The following is a 19,639-nucleotide window of genomic DNA, read 5'->3' as shown; positions in this document are numbered from 1 at the left end:
TGTTATGCTGATACCCGCTTCCGCCTCCCACTGCAAACGTGAATTAGTGTGTGGCACGGGTGTTGCATTCTGCGTAGTCCTGTAGATGCGCGTGATCAACTTATGTGAGGAGCTGTTCGAGAGTATGTCCTCCAGAGCCGCCAACGGTGGGGGGGCCTCCGGGAACATTGGATATCTGCTTTTGCACGCCGCCCTCAGTTGATAATAAAGTAGAAGCTCTGAAGCCGTTGGCTCAGATGACGCTATCATTTTTTGCAAGGTGATGAATATATCGTCCGGGTACAAGTCTCCCGCCATCTTAAGACCACAATCAGACGCTCTACGTGCTACCGCCGCATCTGTCAGAGGCCCCAGCAGGGGGTTGCCCTCCAGTGGCATGGATGGGGCATATAGTTCAGTCACCCCAGCTCGTTGAGCAATGCCCGCCCATGCCCATCATACCACCTCAACAGTGTCTATGTCCTGCTGTGATCTTTTGTAAGTCTTGTACACCGCTGCCTTTAGGGGGCAGGGCGTTGCCACATCAGTCTCTATCGCCACGTGCGGCTGGTAAGGGTTCGGATGGTGCCAGTAATACAGGTATTGGGCCTGCGCACTGTACGCATACAGCTCAAAGTCTGGGGCCGCCAGACCTCCCTAGTGGAATGGGAGTGTGAGAAGGTTCCAAGCCACTCTAGGTTGCCTGCCCGCCCAGACCAACTCGATCGCAGCCGACCGAAGGCGGCGAAAAAATGCCATAGTTAAGGGCAATGGTACGTGTTGAGAAACAAATAAAGAAATTTAGGGAGCACCACCATTTTAAGGATGGCTATGCGGCCCGTTAGTGACAATGGCAGAGTCTTCCATCTCTTCATCTTGCTCTCAAACCAGTCCACCGCCACCCCTAAATTCGACAGACATATTTCTTGTATGGAACGGCTTATTCGGATTCCGAGGTATTTGACTTCGTCGTCAACCCATTCTATCGGAAATTCAGTGTGGCATTTCATGGTACCGTCCGTTAACGTCAGCATCGTCGATTTTGACCAGTTAATGTTTATGCCAGTGAGCCCGCTATAGCGTACAACCTCCCTCATCAGCGGATCAAAATTGTCTGCTGGGTTCATCATATAAATGGTGATATCGTCGGCGTACATGGACACTAGTAGGCCTCGCGATGTAAATCCAATACTGCGCTGTTTGTGGTGTTGACGCAGAAGCGCAGCGAGGGGTTCGGTTGCAATAGCAAACAGCAGAGGTGACAGTGGACACCCCTGCCTAGTCCCTCTGGTGATGGAGATAGGAGCAGACACCTGCCCATTCACCCGCACACGAGCAGTCGGGTTGTTATACAGTATGCCAATGCGCTTTGCGAACAGCGGGCTGAATCCCATACGGGTAAAAAGCGTAAGCAGGAATTTCCACTCTAGGGAGTCAAACGCTTTTGTCGCGTCCAGCAATGCGGCCGCGGCTTGCACCTTGGGATCCAGATAGTGTAGAAGCCCAAACAGTACCCTCAGGTTATGCGAGGTGGACCTCTCTAGAACAAATCCGGATTGGTCAGAAAGCGCTATCAGCGGCAACATGTATTTCAGGCGGTCCGCTAGTAGTTTCGCATATATTTTAGTATCTATATTAATTAGCGAGAGCGGGCGATAGGAGTCGGGGCTGGTGGGGTCCTTATCAGGTTTAAGTAGTGTGATGATCATCGCCTCGCGCATTGATTGTGGGAGCATGCCTTTTTCAACTGCTTCCTCAAATACCCTGTGCAGTCTCGGGACAAGTATATCTGAATATTCCTTATGGAACTCGGTCGTCAGTCCGTCAGGGCCTGGCGCTTTGCCTGGTGGCAGGCTTGCTATAATACCTTTTATGTCGTCCTGCGTGAACGGCAAATCCATATATTGCCTAGCTCCATTATTGAACCACGCTAATGCTATCGTGTCCAGGTATTCCGTCAGGACCTGGTCGTCCGGTGTAACCTTGGAAGTGTATAGTGTCTCGTAGTAGTCAGTCATGACATTAAGAATGGCTTGTGGCTCCCTCACCGTGTCTCCTCCCTCGACCTGTAGCTCCAAAACGTAGTTAATACCCCTCGGAGCTCGAAGCATGTTTGCAAGTGTACGCCCTGCCCGGTCGCCCTCACCATATCGTCTAGCTTGACCATCTTTGGCTAAGAAAGCAACTTCCCTGTCAGCCTCTTCCTGGTATTGTGTTAGTTTCGTTCTGAAATCAGCGCGAGCCCTGTCTGTAGGCGCCTGGGTTAATGTGGATTTGAGTGTAGCTAATTCCGACTCCAAGTTGCTCAGTGAATTTCTGATCGACCTCAGTACCCCAGTTTTCAGTGACATGCAGTGCCCTCTCGTCACCACTTTGCAAGCCTCCCACAATGTGCCTGGGGAATCTACAGAACCCTCGTTAAGCTCAAAGTATTCCTCTAACTTATCTCTCAGTTCCTGCTGGAACACTTGGTCCCGGAGCGCCCGGGTGTGGAATTTTAGTTCGTGTACTGAACATCATCTACGCCATCTTGCCGACTCACGTATGAACATACACGACAGCCATTTTAGGTACCATGGTCTCCCTGTTCACGATCGCCCGTCAGCACACTTCCCTGAACCTTGCAAGCCTTCCCCGCGCACCCTGGCTGCCCCCGCACTCACATGCACAAGTCATGAACCCTCCCCTCCCATGACTCTGTCTCAGGGAATCACACCCCGCGCCTGACCAACACCTCCTTTCCGTCCATGAATACCCCTCCTTTGATGACCCCTTCCTCTGAGCCCGACTGCCTGTACGAACCGCTGGTCATCCCTTAGCCCGAGGATACAGTTTATTGCCCACTACTGTATGCACTCGCCTTTCCTGAAAGGAGCCACTATTGATCATGACCTCCCCACCCCCTGAGATTCGATCAGGCGCACACATTCCAAAGGAATCGGCAGAACACTCAGCTGCGTGATAGCCCCCTCCCAATCATATGAGGGGAAAGGGCCTCTACTGTTGTCATGTGTTGGAATGGGCCGGAACTGGGGGGTGCCGGGGATGTCGTTCTCATACTTCACAATGACTTTGTTGTAATAAAGAGCGTTCACATGTCTTAAACCAGGGTATAAAAGACCAGGTCTCAGAGAGGCTGAGAGAGCACCTCGAGACGATACCTTGTTGTCCGATCTGATGTGTTCTACTCCGTCGGAATAAAACTTGTTTCCTGTCTTCCTGTCTCCAGCGCCTGCCTCTTTATTGGATAACTTCGTATGGTATTAGAGGCGTCTAACGCCGGGCAAATTTAACTTAGGAAACATCAACAGAATAGCCTGACCATTTTGAATTGATCTTTATCAATTGGCGTTCCAAACGCGGGGCCCATCAGCGACACGTGGATCCAGTGGGAGAGGTCCCGACGACAGAGTGAACGACTGCAACGATCGGGAGAGCTCCTGTCCGATAGACCCTCGTCTGACAGCCGATCATCTGAACTTCACTGATTCCGAGCAGACCTCTCCCGAGTGATCTACGGTCCTGACTGGGAACCACCAGGAGTGCCGCGATAGCAACAGAGAATAGAGGACGATCGGGCGCTGGAAGCGGAAGACTAGAAACGGTCCGTGCGGTCCGGGTAAGGTCGTGACACACGACAAATTGCGAAATTGATTGTTTGATTGTTTGAAAATACTAGTATTACTCGTCTTATTGTCTCTGAGAGATTCTCTATTTGCAAACAAGCACAGAGTCGCCATACTCTGTTTAGTCTTTGCAGATAGTGAAGGATAGGTAACGCGGACTTTTGTCCCCCATTGTAATCTGCCGTGCCTATTTTTCTCCCCATTGATTGATTGTTTGATCGAGCATTGAATTGTTCGAAGTTGGTTCTCTTAAGGATCTTCTCTGCCTACAAACGGGGAAGAGTAGGAATATTCTCTCTCCCTTTGCAGATAGTGAAGGGTAGGTAACGCAAGCTTTTAACCCGTCGTACCTATTTCATTCCTCATTGATTGATTGTTTATCCAAACATTGACTGTTTGGAATTGGTTCCTTCTGGAGGTATTCTCTGTTTGCAAACAGCGTAGAATAGAATATTCTGTCCAGTTTTTTTGCAAATAGTGAAAAGATAGGTAGTGCAGGCTTTTGCCCCCCATTGTAATCCGTCATGCCTATCTGCTCCCCATTGGTTAGTAGTTGGGTCAACCCGGACCGCTTATTAGAGATGAACCATCCAGCTCCACTGGAAGGCACCCCTAATAAGGACATGTTTACTAAGCAAGGACTAGTCGCTATAGCTTATAGTAAGTTATGGCATAAATATACAAAAAAGGATCCTGAAAGTCAGTGGCCACTGATAGGTTCTTTTGATGAAAATAAAATAAAAACACTAGAAGCAGCTGTAAAAATAAATAAGGCAACGCCCACTATGCTCGATAGTATTGGCATGTGGCGCAAAGAAGCAGAACAGCGAAGGAAAAGAGAAGAAGCAAAAATAGTGAAAGAGTTACGAAAAGCAGCCCATCTGGCCGCAAAAGAACTAGATGAAGAAATAAGAAGAAAAGAGGAAGTTAAACAAACACAAGAATCAGGACTGGCAGGCCAATGCCCTGTCAGGACCCCCCCTACGCTCTACCCGGAGATGCCCTCCAAACAGCGGGCAAATGACGAGTTACTGCTCGGTCCTCCAATTATCTACATGCCCCTCCTTATGCTCCCTGCCAGCCTCTAGCACAACACTCACCAGTTCAAAGTGCAGGCGTGGGTGACCAGCCGCATTGGTAACAACAGCAGATGAACATGAGACTAGCAGGCAGCTAACAGCCAGGCCAAATAGGTTGAGCAAAGATGAGCGGGATGGAATCGACCAGATAGCAAAGACCCTGGTAGAACGGAAGGAGAGCGAAGAATATACGATGAATATGCACAATTCACATGCCGGTAGTCACAGACGGCATTTCATTTTACGGTTCAGCTACCACACCCTGAACGCCTATGAGGATAGGTACCAGAATAAGGGTCCTGCTAAACTGACGGCTCTATATAGAAGGGTCGATGTTGGAGATGGGACTGAGAGCGATGTGACGGACCTCTTCATGCAAACGCTTGAGGTTTTCCACCACCTCGCGGAACAGAAACCAGAGGTTAAGATCAAAGTCCCTGAGACGATTGAACCCCCATTAGAAGCAGCCAACACTATGATGCCTATCAGAGAAGCCGCCCCCTACTGGGTTCCCCCAAGAGGTCAGGGAACAAACGATGATATCAACCACGCAGATGCAAAAGGGAGGGTTGTGTACAACTGGGTTTACCAACCATGGGATCTGCAAGATATTTTAACTTTTAGGCAAACCCTGCCCGATTTAAGAAAGAACCCTACAGCATTTTATACAGAACTAGGCACAGCCTTGGGCTCAACCATAATGACTCTATCGGACATTGATTTGTTTTTCGGGTTGTGTCTGCCGGCCGATGTGTGGAAGCAAATCCGGAAAGCCGACCACACAGACCTGTTCGGACACACCTGGAAACAACTCAATGAACTAGATAGGCAGCGAGAGCCCGGAAAGAAACCTGTAAAAGACATACTGGAACTCCCCGACAAAATAGTGCAGAAGCTAAAGACGCTGATCCCAGAGAAGAAGGTAGACTGGTCGGTAGTCACGGCTTGCCGTCAGAAACCCCAGGAAGACGTATCAGAATATTTCTCCCGATTTGAAACGGTGTTCTCCGACTACAGTGGCCAAGACATGACCACCGCAACCGGACAACACCTATTCGTGCAAAACTACGTAAAAGGGCTATCGCAAGAGGTCTCCCAAAAGTTACAGACGAGTGAGAGTAGTTGGGGAGCCTCCAAACCTGCAGCTATCCTTCAGATGGCTCAGTATTACGAACACCAAAAGAACGAGAACGAGAGGGCGACTGAGAGAAAGAAAAAGGACTTAAAGGAACGAGTGATGATTGCTCAATTGCAGGGAGTGACTACAGGAAGGGAACGGTATAGGGGAAACTACCAGTCGAATGCCCCAAGGAATTCGCCCCCTAGAGACCGCAACCCCACACCTGGCGCTCCACGAACCGACCTTGATGAGAACCAGTGTGCATTTTGCAAAGAATTTGGACATTGGAAGTCTCAATGCCTGGCCCTTCGGGAAATGATTAAAAATAAAGAGACAAGGGACATGACAAATGGCCCAAAAACTGGAGGGCAGGGGCAAGGGCAGACCTACGACACCACCAATGACAGACCTGGCAGACCAAACACATTTAACCGACCCCGACAAAATCAGTGCCAACAGTCCGACTGCAACAATGCTCACGACTCTGCATAGGACTGCCAGGGGCAAGGGAGGGATCCAGTCGAGCTCTGTGTTGACCAGCAAGGTCCTTACGTCACTGCTAAGGTCCTGGGTACAAAGTCTCCATTCTTGGTAGACACTGGAGCGACACGTAGTGTATTATCAAAGCGACTGATTCCAAGGGCACCCTTGTCTGGCTCACACATTACATCGATAGGTTTCGATGGAACGCCCTCCACTAATCCCCTGTCTGTACCTATCTCCTTTGACCTAGGAAACAATCCCACTGACACAACATTTCTGCTCTCCTCCAACTCCCCTGACGCCATTATGGGTATTGATTTACTGAAACATTTCCGAGCTACTATTAGGTGTTCCCCGGATGGAGTCCGAATCATCCTGTACGACAACCCGAGCATGTCCAGACCCTACCCCGCACGACATATGTACACCATAACAGATGCTGACCTATCCTTGCTCGATACCCTACCCCTGTATCTATGGGCCAGAAACGACTCGGATGTAGGACGAATGATGATCGATCCTGTACACATAACTGTTCGACCAGATGCAATACTCCCGAAACTCCCACAGTACCGGATATCGCCCGAAGGCGAGAAGGCATTGGTAGCGATTATTCAGTCCTTGGTAGATGCAGGAGTGGTAGAGGAAGTGGTTAGTAATGTCTGCAATAGCCCTATCCTACCCATTGTTAAGAAGCAAGGTGAGGGAGATGAGAAAGCGTACCGCTTCATCATCGACCTGCGAGAAGTCAACAAAGTGGTGGTGCCACAGTACCCCGTAGTCTCAGACATCGCCACCATTCTGACTCTCATCCCATCCACTGCCACCACCTTCACCGTTATTGATCTTAAAAATGCATTTTTCTCTATCCCCATCCATCCAGACAGCCGTTATCTCTTCGGCTTCACTTTAAAAAACCGTTCATACCGATTTTGTAGAGCTCCCCAGGGCTACACTGAAAGTCCCAGCATTTACAGCCAGGCCCTCAAAAGACAGCTGGACGCCGTCCAGCTACCAGATGGAGTGGTGTTGATCCAATATGTCGATGATATCCTTTTGGCGGCCGACACCACTCCACTTGCAATCACAGCCACTATCCAACTCTTGCACTTTCTTGCGGAGAATGGCCACAAAGTCTCCAAAAAGAAACTGCAGTTCTGCCAGCCCCAAGTGACATACCTAGGCCATCTCCTGTCCAAAGAAGGGAGGAAACTTACGCCCGACCGAATCCAAACCATCCTAGACACCCCCATTCCAAAAACACAGAAGCAAGTCCGTTCATTAGTGGGCTTTACCTCTTTCTGCCGACAATGGTTACCGAATTTCAGTCTCATCATAAAACCCCTACTTTCCCTGTTGGCCAAAGATGTCCCTTTCCCACTCCTTGGACCCCCGAATGCCAAACGTCCTTTAAGGAGCTGCGGGATGCCCTTTGCTCGACACCCGTTCTAGGAACACCAGATTACTCCAAGCCCTTCTCCCTTTTCACTCACGAAAGGGAGGGATGCGCATTGTCTGTTCTAACTCAGCCCATCGGCGCCAAACAGCGCCCTTGTGCCTACTTCTCTGCCACTCTTGATCCAGTCGCCAGAGCTCTACCTGCCTGCCTTCGAGCAGTAGCCGCTGCTGCTGTCTCTATCCGCCAGAGTGAGGGAATTGTACTTTCGAACTCTCTCACGGTGTTAGTACCCCATGCAGTCGACACCCTTTTGAACCAGACCAAGACTCAACACCTGACTAGTGCACGACTGACAGGGTACGAATTGACTCTACTTGCACCCCACATCACCCTGAAGAGATGCACGACATTGAATCCTGCTACACTGCTGCCCTTGCCTGAAAATGACCCCGATGTGCCCCCTATACACGACTGTGTGACCCTCACGGACGAACAGACCAGGAGTAGAATTGACCTCCGAGACATTGCTTTTACAGATCCTGATGGAGAACTATGGGTAGATGGCTCTTGTATCAAACTCCCAGACGGCACCACTTCAGCGGCCTATGCGGTGACTACAGCCCGAACAGTAGTTGAAACAGCTCGCATCACACAACGATCCGCACAGGCGGCCGAACTAATTGCCCTCACACGAGCATGTATCATAGCAGCAGGAACCACGGCGAACATTTACACGGACAGCCAGTATGCCTTCGGGGTGGTTCATCATTTTGGGCTCCTGTGGAGGGAAAGGGGATTCCTGACGTCCCACGGTACGCCCATCCTTCACGGAGATCTAGTCTCCGCCCTGATTGAAGCAGTTCTTCTCCCCAAACAATTAGCAGTGATCAAAGGCCAGGCACACAAGAAGGTGACAGATTTAGTTGGACAGGGAAACGCACTAGCCGACATCACTGCCCGAACCACAGCTGAGAATAGGACAATGACACGCATGTATGTGACCAGGTCACAAGCAGAAAAATGGACTGACGCTAGGGAAACAATTAGGGACATCCAGTCGGCTAGCACACATCTCGAACTGACTGAATGGGCACGGGTGGGCCTAAGGGACGATGAAGGCTGCTGGCGGACAAAAGACACGAACAAATGGTTGCTGCCCGACTCCTACTTGATCCCCATACTGACAATGGCACACTCCCCTGCACACATAGGTTCTGCCCCCATGATTGAACTCATTTCCAAAGTCTGGCACAACAACAAGATCCCCGACTCAGCAAAACGTCTGGTCCAGCAGTGCCTTATCTGCCTACAACCCCGGAAAAGGAACTGTGGTACCCCGGGGAGGGTTTGGGATCCCCGACCACCCCTTTGAGGTCCTCCAGATGGATTACATCCAACTGGAGAGGTGCCAAGGCTTGAAGTACGTATTAGTCATTGTATGTGCCTTCAGCAAAAGGGTGGAAGCCTATCCGACCCGTGATAACACTGCCATGACTACTGCCAAAGTACTACTGAAAGAGTTTTTCCCTCGCTACGGCCTTTGTCAAATTTTATGGAGCGACAATGGCCCCCACTTCATAGCTGAAGTTATCCAACTAATCCTGAAGGGGTTGGGGGTAAGACAGAGGTTCCATGCAGTCTTCCACCCCCAATCCGCTGGCCTGGTTGAACGACACAACGCTACACTGAAACTGAAACTGTCAAAAATAGTGGCCACCACAGGACTTAAGTGGCCAGATGCCCTTCCACTGGCATTACTATCGATGCGCTCCACTCCCACTAAGCACCACTTGACCCCCTACGAAGTTGTATTTGGGCGACCAATGAACCTCTGGACTGCCCCCAAACCGACCTCCATTCACGACGTCCCCGACGTCCTGCTGTCAGATTATTTATACAAATTAACTAAAACGTTGTCTGTCATTCATCAACAGGTGCAGCAGGCCATCCCCGATGCTTCCAGGGGTCCCGGTCACGATATCCAACCGGGAGAGTACGTCCTAGTCCGGAACTTTCAACGGGCAAGGAGTCTGGAACCCCGGTGGACGGGCCCCTGGCAAGTACTGATCACCACTCGGACGGCTCTTCGAGTAGAGGGGAAGAAGCACTGGCTGCATGCACACCACTGCAAAAAGGTCTCGTCGACCCTGGCCACGACAGACAACGTCAGCACCCAAGAAGAGCTCCTGAACAAAGACCGACCATCACTGAACTGCTATCCTGATACCGAGGCACTTGAACTTGCAAAAACGCTCTGATCCCACTGTGCCATCCCGAGAAGGGTATTTCCTGCGTCAAAAGGAGGGAGCTTCGGCTAAGTAGGCCACTGACTAAGTTAAAAATCTCAGAACGGTGACCCAAAGCAACCAAGGGTTACCCAGAGAGAAGCTAAACAAAGTCTGTGGTTCTGCCCACTACCGAGCACCTTGAAGATGAAGATGATGGAAGCGCCAGGTAAGAAGATGATGGAAGCGCCAGATAAGAAGACGTCGGAAGCAACAGGAAATACCCACTACAGGAACCCAAAGACTGATAATTAACACAAATCAAAGACAATCGCTTTCTTCATTGTCTTCCTCTTTTGCCTCCTCCTCATGACTTCCTTCTGGATCTTGGAGGAAAGCACACCCGCTCACCAGATGTTGCCAACCACTGTCCAGCCAACCACCATGAAAGAGCACCACCTGATCACCCTTTCACCTCAGCTCCGAGAAAGGCGTAAGGAGTTCTGGAACAATTCCTTCGTACAACTGTTGCACCAGCACAACCTTGCTGCAAATGCCACGAACTGCTGGATCTGTGGGTTGCTCCCACATGCTACCGGACACTCCATCCCCTTCATCCCTTCTCCTTTCTCAGTTCACGGCTCCTGCCTCGCCTGGTTGATCCTCATGCAGGAAAGCCACAAGGACAACGCCGCTTCCGGTCAAACAGTGTCACACTTCTACTATGGGTTCTGGCTGAACAAAACAGGAAAGACGTCTGCCCCCTTTTGTCCTGCAATTTCAGGTTCAACCTTCCTTACGAACATCCCTGCCAAAGAAAGGGTCGAAATGCAAGTGCTCCACAATCCAGCCAGACCCACCTTCTCCCACCTGCGGAAACAAACGGTTGCCACCCTGACCGTGGCCCTGTCTGTCATCAATGTCACAGGACTCGTATGCCTCGAAGGACAGGGAACGCAGCTGGTGGGTCACAGTTCTTGTCGCATCACCAAAACATTGGTCTCAGCTGACCCCCCCTCCTTTGTTGCTTCCCCGAATATGTACTTTGTTTGTGGCACCAAAGCTTACACTTGGCTCCCAAAAGGCTGGAGGGGTACGTGCTACATCGCCTTCATTCTTCCTCCCACGTATGTGGCTCCAGCCTACCATCACCGGCAAAAGCGCGCCGGAGACATTGGACAAGCCGACTCCACCGGAGCACAGTTCCTGGATGCGGCGAAGGGACTTGTTCCTCTGTGGGGCCCAATGGCAAATAGCCGCGCTATCCGACACCTGACTCAGGCAGTAGAAACAACCATTAACATCACCGCTGGCATCCTCGCCAACAACACGGCTGAGCTTCAGGCAGTCCGCCTGGTGGCTCTTCAAAACCGTCTTGTTCTAGATGTGGTTCTGGCCGACCGTGGAGGAGCATGCCGCATCATCGGCTCCAGCTGTTGCACCTACGTGCCAGATAACTCACCTTCAGTCTACAAAGCAATCGAACACCTCCACAGACTGTCCTCAGAGGTTCACCAGGAGCAGGAAGGATGGTCGCTTGGAGACTGGTTCTGGGACACTTTGAAGAACTGGGGATGGAGATTGTTCACGTTTATATTGATACCAATCATGATACTGTGTGGGTGTTGCTTAGGTATTCAATGTTTACCACCTTTATGTGCACTCATTTCCAACTGTATGTGCCCTAAGACTTTGGACTTTAAAACTGAGCACATGGGTCCCCTATACGAGATAGAGGTGCGTGGTCTCATGGGGATCGATCCGAACTGACAAGCTGGCGAGACATGTTAAAGGGAGGACTGTGGAATTTTAGTTCGTGTACTGAACATCATCTACGCCATCTTGCCGACTCACGTATGAACATACACGACAGCCATTTTAGGTACCATGGTCTCCCTGTTCACGATCGCCCGTCAGCACACTTCCCTGAACCTTGCAAGCCTTCCCCGCGCACCCTGGCTGCCCCCGCACTCACATGCACAAGTCATGAACCCTCCCCTCCCATGACTCTGTCTCAGGGAATTACACCCCGCGCCTGACCAACACCTCCTTTCCGTCCATGAATACCCCTCCTTTGATGACCCCTTCCTCTGAGCCCGACTGCCTGTACGAACCGCTGGTCATCCCTTAGCCCGAGGATACAGTTTATTGCCCACTACTGTATGCACTCGCCTTTCCTGAAAGGAGCCACTATTGATCATGACCTCCCCACCCCCTGAGATTCGATCAGGCGCACACATTCCAAAGGAATCGGCAGAACACTCAGCTGCGTGATAGCCCCCTCCCAATCATATGAGGGGAAAGGGCCTCTACTGTTGTCATGTGTTGGAATGGGCCGGAACTGGGGGGTGCCGGGGATGTCGTTCTCATACTTCACAATGACTTTGTTGTAATAAAGAGCGTTCACATGTCTTAAACCAGGGTATAAAAGACCAGGTCTCAGAGAGGCTGAGAGAGCACCTCGAGACGATACCTTGTTGTCCGATCTGATGTGTTCTACTCCGTCGGAATAAAACTTGTTTCCTGTCTTCCTGTCTCCAGCGCCTGCCTCTTTATTGGATAACTTCGTATGGTATTAGAGGCGTCTAACGCCGGGCAAATTTAACTTAGGAAACATCAACAGAATAGCCTGACCATTTTGAATTGATCTTTATCACCGGGAGGGGATCTCCAGCTGAAAGGTTGGGCGTATTGTGATGGAGTAGACAGTGTCAGACATACCGGGGAATGATCGGACAGTGACCGTGGTAGGTGTGTGACGTCGAGTGTGAGGGCGTGTAAGTCTCTGGACAGTAGCCAATAGTCAAGTCTGGACCATGCAGATGTGTGCATCGTTAAGCATGTACCCTCCCGGGCCCCGGGGTGTAATACTCTCCACGAATCTATCAATTGGGCATCCGCGATGATATCACCTACTGCTGCGGCTGCTCTAGGGTGATGTTCTCTGACTGTCCCCTGTCTATCCATAGTGTCCGACAGTACCACATTGTAATCTCCACCCCACATAATCGCAGCAGGACCACGCGCCTGGATCTTATGCCACAGATCACAGTAGAAACCAGGGTTGTCATCGTTAGGGCCATAAACATTCGCCAACACAGTTCTCATGCCACACAGCGTTCCCACTAGTAGTATAAACCTGCCTTCACAGTCTTTTACTTCTTCAAATGTTTTCCATTGGAGGCCTCGCTTTATCAGTATTGCCACCCCACGTGAGTACTTGGAATACGATGCATGTGTTACTTCCCCCCATCTAGTGTGTCTAAGCAGTTGTGTGGCATTCACAGTCAGGTGAGTCTCTTGCAAAAAGCATATATCAATATCTTTCCTGCGTAAGAAAGCCTGCACAAATCTAATCTTTCTCCTATCGTTCATGCCCCTGACATTCCAGGTAAGACATTTTATGTGATTCACGACTCCACTAGTGAGATGCATGGTCCCAATAGCGCTTCAGCAGTACACAGCGTACCAAGCATTTGTGTCCAGGCAAACATTGCCGCACGCAGCAACTGGATTCCCGACTGCAGCACAACCCGCCAATCGCAACACCCTGCACAGTATCTAAACATCGCATCACAGTTACTCGCTTCACATGACTCATCGCTCAGAAACAAACTTATACGAAAAAAACAACCCAACTGCATGAAATCGGAATCCCCACCCGCTCCAACCCCCCAATTAGGTTGTGCAATACCCCCCCTACTCTCCCTCCCAACCTCAGTAACATCATCAAGTGTCTCTTTCATCAACAAAGATCTGGGAATCATCCCCTGGGGTACGCAGGTTGGACTCCATCTATCCCTGTACTCTTGACAGGGCGATCGAGCGCCGGCCTGATCGTGATCACTCTAGGACCCCCCCCATCCCATACCGAGCATGAATGAGCCTGACAACTTATCTGCCCATGGTGAACAAAGAAGCTCCAGTCAGGAAGTCCGATCACCAACCGGTATCCTCAGTTTCAGATCAGTGCGGGTGTCACACTGTGTACCAGCAATCATTCAATGTCGCTCAGCCTCTCTTGCGTGTCCGGTTCTTCGCTGTGTGTTTGGTTTTTGTGGTCCTTCGCCAATTGTTTCGCATATTGAAATGCCGCTTTTGCGTCCACAAAGAAAGATGGCCTGGCAGGGCCCTGCACCCTGAGTTTCGCCGGATAAATTAGTGAATATTTGGTGCCTATTTGTTGGAATATCTTCTTCGCCGGCACAAATTCTCTCCTGGCAGCTTGAACCTGCATGGTGAAGTCCGGGTATATTGCGAGTCGATTGCCTTTATATTGTATGTCTTTCATATCTCTAGCCATGCGCAGTATCGCGTCACGGTCCCTATAGTTCAAGACCCTTGCAATTATGGGCCTGGGAGGTAAACCTGGTTGGGGCTAGGGCCCAAGTGTTCTGTGCGCCCTCTCCACCAGAAACATCTGCGACAGACCAGTTCCAAAAAGATCTTTCATCATACCTTCAACATAAAGCCCCATGCCGGCAATGTCTGTGGATTCCGCCACTCCAGTGATTCGGACGTTATTGCGTCTCGAGCGCGCTTCCAAATCCTCGTTCTTCTGTCGGATTATCGTCAGCACTTTGTCCATGCCGCGTGTTTTTTTGTCCAGCTCAGTCTGACTCTCCTCTGTTTCGGTCACCCGTGTTTCTAACACCCCAACTCTCCCCTCCTGCCTGTCCATTCTTTTGGTGATACTTTCCATGCGTGCGGCCAGGTCGTCCATCTTCTGATCTATGCTTTGTAGGCTACACTTTAGTTCCTGGAACATGGATTTTATGTCCGCTGCCTGCGAGCCCCCTCGATCGTCTCTCACCGTTTCATCTTCTTGTTGTTCTTGGCCAGTATTCTTCTGTTTGGATTTGTCGAATGTGAGTCTTGGCTGCCTCGTGTCTGGTTTGCCCATTGTACTTCCCAGCGCAGTTTAGAGGAGACGGTGTGTATGGAGCCCCCCAGGGGCAGCGTGCCTTCTCAGCCGGTCTTTACCTTCTAAGCTGGAAGCTCCTAACAGCGCTCACAGTGATACAGGCCAGTCTCAGGCGGAGGTGGATCTCCGGAGCTTGGTGATGCAACTGTGAAGGACAAAATGGCCGTTCGCGCCCTTCTCCCGCTTCGTCCTCTGGCGCAGCAGGCAGTCAGGCTGCCCCGCACACGATGTCACCTCCGGTCGTCCAAAAAAAACGGGTTATTATTTTCACTGTGTCTGCAGCTTACAGGCGTCTCGGGGATCAGGAGGCTTCCCTCTGGCCGTGCACAGCGCGGGAGTGCTCGCCGTCAGTTATGTGGTCCCAGTCAATATGGCCGCCGATTCGTTGTTCGTCTAGTATACAGGGTCTATGCGGCGTCGCAGCGCGGAGGGTACCTCGCGGGGTTTTGTAGGGCACTATAGCAGCTCGTCCCAATCTGCTGGGGTCTAGCCTAGCGCCCACGCCGACAGGGGTCTCCGGCAGCGGCCTATTTATTTATTTATTTGAACTTATATCGCGCAACAGCTACCCGCAGTGGGTTTCCCGGCGCAAGGGATAGACTCAAGAAGGAAAACACAGACCTATCAGACAACACCACAGATCAGAATAGAGCAGCAAGGAATATTTTAAAAAAGAAAAGTTTTCAGTTTTTTCCTAAAAATGAATAGATTAGTTTCGGTTTTCAGAGAGGTGGGTAATGTGTTCCAGTATTTGGGACCTAGATGAGAAAAGGTCCGTCCCCCCATCCTAGCAAGCTTAAATCGTGGAACAACAAAGTCGCAGTTAGTAGAAGATCTAAGTGTGCGACTAGGCTTGTACAGTTGGACCAGACTTTGTAAATACTTTGGGGCCAAACCCTGCTTAATTTTAAAAAGATAGCAGATAGCTTTGAATTTAATGCGGTTGGAGATCCTGAGCCAGTGTAAGTCACGCAGAGCCTGAGTGGCCGATGATCTCCTCGGAATATTACAAAGAAGTCGGGCTGCCGAGTTTTGGACGACATAGGACGGCCTATGTGCTACCGCTTGTCTTCAGCGATTCCCTCCACGCCTCGGAGCTCGATGGTACACCGGGACTTCGGCGCCTCACAGCACAAGTCCCATGAGTCAAGCGGAGTGCCGCCTGTGCCTCAGATCTCCGGGCTATCCGGTGATAGGGTCGCGCCGTCAGCCCGGTGCAGCAGGGATTGTACTGCAAGTTGTCTGCCCGCTCGCGGCACAGCGTTAGTCTCCCTCGGGCTGCGGATGCACGCTAGTCCCCGGCTTACGCCCACACGCCAGGCCTCTCCTCCGATCTGGGTCCGCTCTGTGTTTCTGCTTGACGGATCTAGTAACAGACCCCAATTTTTCACCAGGTGATCTCTGCAGCTTAGTGATTGCTCCTGGGGCCTCAAGGTCCGAATTCCCACATCAGAATCGCATATAAATATCGGATTAATTAGCTCGATCGGCGGAGCTGCGGTTTCAGGTAGCCATTCCGCTCTGCAGCAAAGCCACGCCCCTTGTTTGCCCTTAGTTGGCAGGGTATGCCCAGACGTGGATCCCTTTCTCACTTTGCCACTGGATTCAAGCTATCCTGGCTGATGAAGGGTGTTACCCAGAAACCGGTCCCAGGATGTTTGTTTCTGGTCCAGGGAAGACATGGCTTGGAAGTTTGGGCTGGACTGTTCCCATGAGGCACAGGGTCAAGACAGATTTGCATATAGCTGTGTCTAAACTGGGGTGGCGAAATGAGCTAAGGGATGATGATGGATCCAACCCAGATCTGTGGCTGGGGGTGAGTGTCTGAAAGGTTTCAGTGCCCCGTCCAACATCTCCTTGTGTTTGCTTTGTTCGCCCTTAGTTGGCAGGGTATGCCCAGACGTGGATCCCTTTCTCACTTTGCCACTGGATTCAAGCTAGCCTGGCTGATGAAGGGGGTTACCCAAAAAATGGTCCGAGGATGTTTGTTTCTGGTCCAGGGAAGACATGACTTGGCAGTTCGGGCTGGACTGTTCCCATGAGGCACAGGGTCAAGACTGATTTGCATATAGCTATGTCTGAACTGGGGTGGCGAAGTGAGCTAAAGAATGATGATGGATTCAGCCCAGATCTGTGGCTGGGGGTGAGTGTCTGAAAAGTTTCAGTGCTCCGTCCAACATCTCCTTGTGTTTGCTTTGTTCGCCCTTAGTTGGCAGGGTATGCCCAGACGTGGCTCCCTTGCTCACCTTGCCACTGGATTCAAGCTAGCCTGGCTGATGATGGGTGTTACCCAGAAACCGGTCCCTGGATGCTTGTTTCTGGTCCAGGGAAGACATGGCTTGGCAGTTTGGGCTGGACTATTCCCATGAGGCACAAGGTCAAGACTGATTTGCATATAGCTGTGCCTGAATTGGGGTGGCAAAGTGAGCTAAAGAATGATGATGGATTCAACCCAGATCTGTGACTGGGGATGAGTGTCTGAAAAGTTTCAGCGCTCCGTCCAACATCTCCTTGTGTTTGCTTTGTCTCTAGTGTGGCCAGAGCTTGGTCTCTATTACAGCTCTATTTGGTCTATGTCATGGCCGGTGCTTGGTCTCTGTTGAAGCCTCTACTTGGTCTCTGGCATGGCTGGTGCTTGGTCCCTGTTACAGCCTTTACTTGGTCTCTGTCATGGCCGGTGCTTGGTCTCTGTTACAGCCTCTACTGGCCTCTGGCATGGCTGGTGCTTGGTCTCTGTTACAGCCTCTATTTAGTTTCTGTCATGGCCGGTGCTTGGTCTCCGTTACAGCCTCTACTTGTCTCTGTTATGGCATGTGCTTGGTCTCTGTTACAACATCTTCTTGTCTCTGTTATGGCCTGTGCTTGGTCTCTAGTATGGCCGGTGCTTGGTCTCTGATGTGTGTCTTCTTAGTCTCTGGCATGGCCGGTGCTTGGTCTCTGTTTTGGCCTCTACTTGCCACTGTTGTGGTCTCTGCTTGGTTTCTCTGTGACCTCTGGCTTGATCTCTTGTATGACACCAGTTTGGTCTTGGTTATGCAGTAATTCATTTTGGAATAATAAGTGCAGGTGGACAGCGTTTTATTAGTATCCCACCTCTGGTGCCACCAAATGACTGGGTTACAGAATATGGCTGCCTAGTGTTGAATCCACCTAGTGCCTTTTCCTTCAGCACCCAATACGTGCTCTGTTTATCTAACTCTTGTTGCTTCTCCTTCACCCTTGTTTTCTCCCTTTGACACTGTTTTACTATGTTTCTCTCATTTTTGGCTTTCTCTCTCTTGCTCTGGGACTGAGTCTGATGACAAATAGTAAGATCTGGTCCCTAAATATAAGTGCCGGTGCCAACCTCCAGCAAACACCGGCATTAAGTTGCACTAACGGTCAGTGCTTACTTTGAGACGGTGCCTTCTGGTGCTCCGCACCAGCACTTAATTGGTTTCCGGTGCTTGGCACTGGCACCCACTTAGAACAGTCTACCACATGGTGGCGCTGCTCATCTAATTTAGAGATGAGCAGAACAACGGTTGTTAATGAATACAATATACATTAAAATTACTAATACCGGCGTCGACAGCCATTCCTTTAACTTTGGGGACCTGGAATAATCTGAACTGTTGCATTTACATGCGAGCGAGATGGTTAGTAGTTGTTTTGGCAGCAATGACAAGGCCAATGGGTGGTGCACGCTGCAGTGGCCTCCTGGTCAGAGCCTTGGCACTTAATATTTTACAAATTAAGCACTGCTTAACGGTCTTGCCCCGCTTGTACTATGGCCCTTGCTTCCTCTCTGGGATGTCCCTGCGTTCTCTCTGATATAAACCCTCCTTGCTTTCTAATATTTCCTGACTTTTTTTCCCCGTGTAATTCCATTGCTGTTTCCAAGTTTGAGCCCGGATGGGCTATAATGTTACTTCAGCTTAGTTTCCACTGTGACCACAGTTTGGTCTCATGAAACCACTGTTTTGCCTGCATAACCACGGGTAACTGTTGGTGTGAGGCCGTTTAATGGAGTACAGATGGGGAGTGTACTCAGATCACCTCGCTAGGGCATTAAATGTTGAGGACAGACTTTAAACCTGAAGGCCTCAGTCACTCTCGGCAAACAGGAGCAACACTGCCATTGTCAGTCCAGACCTTTGGGCATTGTCCCATGGGCAGGACCAATAGAATTAAGCGGTTTTGCGACTGCTGCGATTTCCACATAATTTTGGATTTGCTGCCGTTACCAGCCACATAATCTGCAGATTTCAACAAAAGTATTGTCTCTAGGTCAAACATTACTAAACATGTTGAAAGGACAATCAGAAAGGCTGATTGGTCATCTTTTTGTTGCGTGTTGTTGTATTTGGGTGTCAAGCTGGTACTGGGGTGAAACCTTTGCCCGGATATTGCTCGTATGGGTAAAAATGGCAAAATAATGAGTTAATACGATCATAAAATGTGCCTCATTACGCTGCATAATTTTCCTTTCCTTACCGCATAATTTAGTATGCCATGCAACATAATTTGATCATCCCCTTCCGCTTAATTCCTGTGGCGCTGCCTATAGGTCAGACCGAGCCTGATTCGGGTTGAGCATCTATGAATGCCGTTCGTGACGGGATTGCCAGGGTCCCCTTCAGCATGTTGACAGGCTTTTGTGTTCTCCGCTGTTTGTGGGCAGTTTAAACCCCGTCGGTCAGGTGTGTGACCTTCTGACGGAAGTTTCCCTCCACTGGGACCCTAAGTACCCGTACATCAGTCATGAGCCTTGGATTTATGGTGTCGGCTCCTTTGTCTTACTCTTCATTCTCTGCTCTGCCCA

The 19,639-nt window shown here is 50.4% G+C and overlaps 1 long non-coding RNA gene across 1 annotated transcript in view; it reads right to left on the bottom strand.

The window, feature by feature from the left end:
* LOC144755537 (uncharacterized) overlaps positions 1–19,639 on the bottom strand; it is a 338,243-nt gene that overhangs the window by 38,234 nt on the left and 280,370 nt on the right. The gene's annotated exons all lie outside the window — the stretch shown is intronic.

This window comes from Lissotriton helveticus, chromosome 5_1 (assembly GCF_964261635.1).
Source record: "Lissotriton helveticus chromosome 5_1, aLisHel1.1, whole genome shotgun sequence".
Classification (NCBI taxonomy): Eukaryota; Metazoa; Chordata; class Amphibia; order Caudata; family Salamandridae; genus Lissotriton; species Lissotriton helveticus.
The sequence above is the reverse complement of the archived record's forward strand: the minus strand, read 5'-3'. Positions and strand labels throughout refer to the sequence as shown.